We start from the raw sequence: 6799 nt of genomic DNA on the forward strand, positions 1-6799 counted from the left end.
GAACCCGCCCATTGTGTTCTGCTTCCTGATTGGCTGTAGACCATTGTCAATCAATCTCATTTGTGCCGTAGCTAACAAACTAGCTAACTGCGTGAGCTGCTTGCTAACCACCAATAAACAATAGAAGAAGAAGAAGCTAAACGACTAAATGAATCGTCCGTTCAAGGACGAGGAGGCCCACGGCAGGAGAAAAAAAGATACAAAAACGCTACAGCCGAACGGCGACAGGACAAAGCACAATTAAGAGCAGTGAATATGGTGTGACACTTAATAATTTATTGTGTCCAATCTAGTAGATTGAGATTGAGCAAACAAAATCTGAACTTTGAGAGTGTTTAAAATGTGAGAAAATGTTATTGCACGTCTGAGAAAAGTGTATAATGTGTATTTTTTAGGGGTTTTACAGCCTTAAAACATATATGATAATCGGAAACGAATAGAGTTGGCTACTTCACGGATTTCACTGATTGCAGGCTATTTTGTGTAACCTATCCCCTGTGATAAACGAGGGAACAATACAAGATACAAGATACAAGAGAGTTTTATTGTCATGTGCATAGTAAAACAGCAGTTATGTACTGCTCACCTCCAATGTCTTTATTTCAGCCATTCTCTTTCTTAGTTCAGATAGATTTTTTTCCACCTTGATTTTTTTCCAATTTTTTCCAATCTCTTCTTAGCACAACCTTATTGAAATGAAGCTGTGACCCTTAGAGGACAAAATGTATTGTTGGGTCTTAGAAGGCTAATAAGAAACTACAGTAGAAGAATATTGGGGTTTATATGAGTATCTTAGGGGGTAGTCATTTAAAGTCATTAGAATCTCTGAAAACATTGAATGCAGGCATGAAAGAGTTGAACACATTAACATTCAGTCTCATTTCCTCACTGGGTTATAGTTTCAAAGTGGATAATGAGAACCATGGGACCCTACCAGAAATCTAGTTTTCTCATTTATTCATTCATCATCTATCATGGAGCACATGAAAACATTTTTTGCGGGATTTGTGTGTTTTTTTTTTAAATGTATTTACACCAAAACTTCTGTGGCTCAATTCTGCATTGGCCTGTGTGTTGGCAATGCTTTCTTTTCTTAGGCACAAACTGTAGAGACAAAGACAAAAGCTGACAAAACGCCATTTTTCATGTGGATGAAAGGCTGAAACGATAAAATACTTTGCCGTTTTGACTTGAAAACGTTTCCGTGTGGATAGCCCCTGAATTTACCGGACCATTTACGTGCATATCCTCACCTATTGTCACTTCACAAGCTTTGGGTTGTGACTGAAAGGGCAAGATCCTTATTGATAGGATGAGAAGCTCGGTCATCAGAGAAGGGTTTGTATGGTATGGTGGATTTCTTTCAAGGATGCTTAACAAGTTAGATTATACTGTGCCATGTGTACATACTGTAGTTAAGCATACATCTTGATTATGTACCGTGCACAGTATAACTATGAACTATGAAGGCAGTTTTTGTTCAAATATATTTCATTTTGAAAATGCAAACAATGCACACAATGTAGATAGATAGACAGATAGACAGATAGAAAGCTAGACAGATATTTTATTGATCGCCAAGAGAAATTCACAATTTTAATTCACAATTACAACAAGAAATTCTTGAATAGGCATGAGCTACGGTCGTCCCTCGTTTACAGCAGTTAATTAGTACCAGACCCAACTGTGAATTTTCGTGATATAGGATTCAATGTTAATAAATTGAATATTTTCATAGTTAGAACATAGAAAACCTGTTTATGACTTTCTAAATACAGCTTTTAACATTATTAGAGCCCTGTAAACATGAAATAACAAGAACTCAAGACGGCCACTACATAACAAGCTAGAAAGTTAACAAGCTAGCGAGCTAATAAGGTAGCAAGCTAGCGAGCTCACCAGTTAGCCTCAAATTTATTTCTTCTACACTTAAGAAGCCATGGCTGACAACATGACTTCATGCAGTGTTAAGGTAATGTAATGTAAGTTAATGTCTCAATGTTTTGTGTCATTACTGCCGCCGAGTGACTAGAATACTACATATCACTTGTAGTTAATATTTTTGACTAATGATAGAATATAGTTTACCACAAAAAAAGCGATAATTAATTAATTAATTTCTGGAAAAACACGATATAGTGAGGGAGCGATAATCGAACTGTGATACTGCGAGGGACGACACTTCATTCATCAACATCTCAGGAGAGATTTAGCCGAATGTTTCCACCTCCATGTTTGACAGTAGGGATGGTGTCAGTGGGCTCATATTCACAATTACTTGCAATGCAAGAATCTGCAAGAATGTCTGAACAACTTCCATTTGTACAAAATATTTTGAAAAATAAACCTCTCTAAAAACTAACTGTAATAACAACCCAAACAATAGTGCAACATGCCGAGCTGTAGATGCTCGTCGAGCACCCATGAGTCAGTGAAAATCGAGGGCTGAGCAAGTGAATCATTTGTTTTGTGAAGCTTGTGATGCAGCTCGGGCAGGAAGAGGAAAGGAGAGTTGATTTGACGGCAGGAAGAGATCTGTTGGTTTTTCCACAAGGACAATACACTTATACAAATACAGTTAGAGTAACAGTTGTCCAAATAATGACATGTTACATGGTTTCCTTTTTTAATTTAGTGGCTAGTGGCTCTGTTAACAAGTTAACAGACATGAGTTCCTGTGAGTCCCGATTCAGTACAAAACTGGTTTGTTTTGAATGACTCCTTTATCACTCGCACATCTCTAGCATGGAGCTCCGAAGCGTGGGCGAATATCTCTTAACTGATTAAATGTGTTTTCATTCAGACAAATACAGATTAATTTATTACCTTTATTTAGTGTTTTTTTCTTGATGTTTTTCTATTCTTTCTCAGCTACAATAAGCATACAATAAAACTGATGGGCTTGTTCATATCTTGGTAAACTTACAAAAATCTGAAGGGGATGAAATGAATCATTCACACATCGGCTTCTTTTTTTTTGGACAACAACCCTACCTGTCCTTTACTTTCAAGTTGTTGCTTCATTTGTTGTCTTCATTTGTGACAAGGGAATGTCCCGCCTCTCAGCACAAGGCTTTGTCCACACTTGTAGATTTTATTATGACACCTGGTTGTCATCAAGTCATTAGGATTGCAATTTAACAAGTCTTTTGCTTTACTACAAAACAGGATGTGTGGGCTAGTGAAGAAGTTTTAGTCCAGTCAGGGATTTTACACTTAGTTGCTTTTCCTTTTTTAATTGCAAATTACAGTCGTCCCTTGTTTATAGCGGTTAGTCGGTTCCAGACCCGACCGAGATAAATGAATTTCCACGACATGGGATCCAATGTTAAGAAATGTATTATTTTCATAGTTACAGCATAGAAATCCTGTTTATGACTTTGTAAGTACGGTTTTTAACATTGTTAGACCCTTATAGATCTGAAATAACCTGAACTAGTCACCTTTACACTCCTATTATTCTTTGTTTACAGCACATTGCTCAAATGTGCTGCATGGACTAGAGACAACCACTATCTAGCATTTCTTCTAAACTTAAGAAGCCAAAAACGTACCACTTTCACGCAGAATGAGAGGAAGAGTTAGTTTAAATTACTGACGTCATACAGTGTTAAGGTAATGTAATGTAAGGTAATTTTCCTGGAATAATACATATCACTTGTATTTCAATATGTGTTGACTAATAATTGACCATAGTCTACCACGGAACAGTAACAAGTTATTTGTCTACTTATGACACATTCTTTGCTTCTTGTCATTCTTTTTTGAGAAAATTGTAAGTGTGGACATGTCAAACACAGGAAATGAGCAATCGGGGCGGTGTAGCTCAGGAGGTTATCCAGTAACCGGAGGGTTCCCGATTTGAAACCTGCTTCCTCCAACCCAGTCTTTTTTGTGCAAGTATATTATATTATGTTCCTTATGATACCATTGTTAAACTTTTGTTCATAAACTAAACGAGGACTATGACCAGTGGCGCTTCTAGCTGTGGGCCATATGGACAACTGCCCAGGGCGGCATTCTCTTGGGGGGCTCTGCGAAGGGAGGGAACATTGTGTTGTGCTCATCAAGTCAGGATGTGGCAGATGTGCGCCCTCTACAGGCGGGATACCCCATGCTGCTCAGACGTCATCAAATGTCCTCCATGTAACCTAACCAGACTATGAGTGAGCTAACCAGAGGGGGGTGGGTGATCACTTCACTGCTGTGCCGCAGCCCTGGCTCAGGTTAATTATATGGTTAAAAAAAAGTAAATTACAGCAGTAATTGCTCAAAAATAAAACATATTTAATTCTTCATATTATATTATATTCATTATATCGCAGACCAAGAGTCTCAGACATGTTATTTCACTACAAAAATAATAAATAAGAGGGAATTGTGACTGAGTCAATGAGTTGGTTTATCCTCGACTGCTAGTTGAGTGACGGTGGGAGACTGCAATTAAGTGCCGCTATTTTTGTCAACAAAACTGGAAATGAGAAAGTCAAGGCCATCAGGTGCACAATTTGGAAAGAAGAGGAGGAAAACCAGGGGCCAAAGATAAAGGTATAACTTAATATGGTTACAAGAAATATTTTTTGTAAAAAAAAAATAGTAGTGTAAATGTAAGATGAGGTAATGGTACAGCGAAATGTGTTTATCCCTGATTAACATTTCACCCATTCCGGAAGATCACACAACACAAAACAGCATAACATAGAGGCTGAAAGTTCAATGGTGTAAATATTTGCACAAATCCATCCTCTGCAGGAACATAGTGTAGGTGATGTAACCCATGTGTGTTTGGCATGTAAGGGCAGAACACAAAGGTGTTGTACACAAACAAGTTTGAGCTGTCAGCTACATTTTAAAATGGCACGTAGCTGAGATGTATCAATTCTGGGCTAATGCTTGCGTGGTTAATTTTCAAAATGAAGAAAATGCCCACCGTGCATTTTTATTACACCGTCGTAAACTCCGGGTTCGAGCCAGGAAGTAAATCATTCTGATCTGTGTTGGATTGGTTTTTATCTCTGATGCAGGAATTGTAATTGTTTCGTGACGCCAGTATGCCGAGTAGATGTAATAATCGTCCTCATTGTTAAGAGTATAGAACATGAGCGATACTAGGACAAAGGAAAAAGAAAAACATGACAAATGTGAATACAGTTGTCCCTCTCTACGCTGCGGTTCAAAATTTGCGTCTTCACTCTATCGCTGTATTTCAAAAACATGTTAATTAATACATGAGGCTGTTTTGTGGTTGAATATGGCCTATTGTTAGTCAAAAAAATTAAGCAAATTTTATGTGTTTTTTGCCTAAATTACCGTACATTCTGAACAAAAAGCCGCTACTTTTTTCAAACGCTTTGAACCCTGCGGCTTAAACAACGGTGCGGCTAATTTATGGCTAAAAGAACTACAGTTCCCCTGAGTGTAGGTAGGATTGCAAGGTTTACAGTGTGTTTTTCTGTGTAAATATCCCATGTTACAGCGTGGACACCTGCGGCTTATAGATAAGTGCGGCCTATATGTACACAATAATTTTCTGGGTGTGGCTTATATTCAGGTGGGCTCAATAGTCCAGAATTTACAGTTAGCATTATCAAGCATAAAAATGGCTAAATGAATTCAATACAAATATAAGGCATTCAGAAGATGCAAGAAACAATGTGATGCTATGTAGTATTCTACACTGGCCACAAGGTGTCAGTAATGCTACTGTAATGTTTGGTGAGGCACACATGCATCAGACATGACCGTCTAAACAACAAGATTTTATTGCAGGCTTGAATTATCTCACAACAGGCACAATAACAATAATAATAATAACATAATAATCAACATAATAATAACACGGGCTACTGTTGCGGCCGTAATGCACTCCAAGCTAATACTCAACTCTGAACCTCCGATATCCGGAGCACATTTATTGCAACACACAGAAGCACCAGCCTTATTTCTGTCGCAAAGGGGTGTTATTTCATGCTGTTTGGTAGTCATCAATCATGTCTTGTTCATTAGCTCCACCTACAGGAAGACTGCCATGGGACAACCACAGTTACCTTTTTCTTACACACAAGCTGCTAAACTAGGGGGAAAGTATCTATTATCTGCCATTTTTATTTGGCCTTGTGCTCTCTCTAACAATAATTTAATATAAGGTCACAAGATTATTTTTTAAGAAACATTTAATAGTCATTAAAACACTGTCAACACCGCCTGACAATCAGGACTGACTCAGACTGGATATTATTATCAACCATGCCATTCCCTTGATCATGTTCAAGATCACATATTGACACCAGTGCTTTAAAGCCTGTGCAACAAAAAATGGACTCATCCAAAGCTAAATACAAACATAAACAACACATAAACAACAGAACAACAACCCCCCCGAAGCAATACTAAAACCATGATTCGTGACCAATTAAGTTAATGAGGTCTGGGCGTCTCCTTTTCTTGCCGGAGTTCTTTCCTCTGTTGTCAGATTAAGACCGTCTAGTGTAAGCATTCACTTTGATATGGACGTGCTGAGTGGGCCTTAGTTGACACTAATTATTGCGAGCCAAGAAGATAGAAAGTGTTGTGATGAAGCCATAATTGCAGGAAATGGTTACATTCTTCCTTGACTACACAATCTAGCTCACAGGCAAAGAGTCACGCAAATGTGAACCGACAGTCACCCCTTGCCAAGGTGGATGTTTATAAAGCAGCACAGCAGCAACACAAACATACACGTTGTACATATACAGTGGAGAAAATAAGTATTTGCTTTTGTAAGCTTAACCCTTACCAAGACATGAACAGTGCATCA

Source organism: Dunckerocampus dactyliophorus, chromosome 9, assembly GCF_027744805.1.
Source record: "Dunckerocampus dactyliophorus isolate RoL2022-P2 chromosome 9, RoL_Ddac_1.1, whole genome shotgun sequence".
NCBI classification, from domain to species: domain Eukaryota; kingdom Metazoa; phylum Chordata; class Actinopteri; order Syngnathiformes; family Syngnathidae; genus Dunckerocampus; species Dunckerocampus dactyliophorus.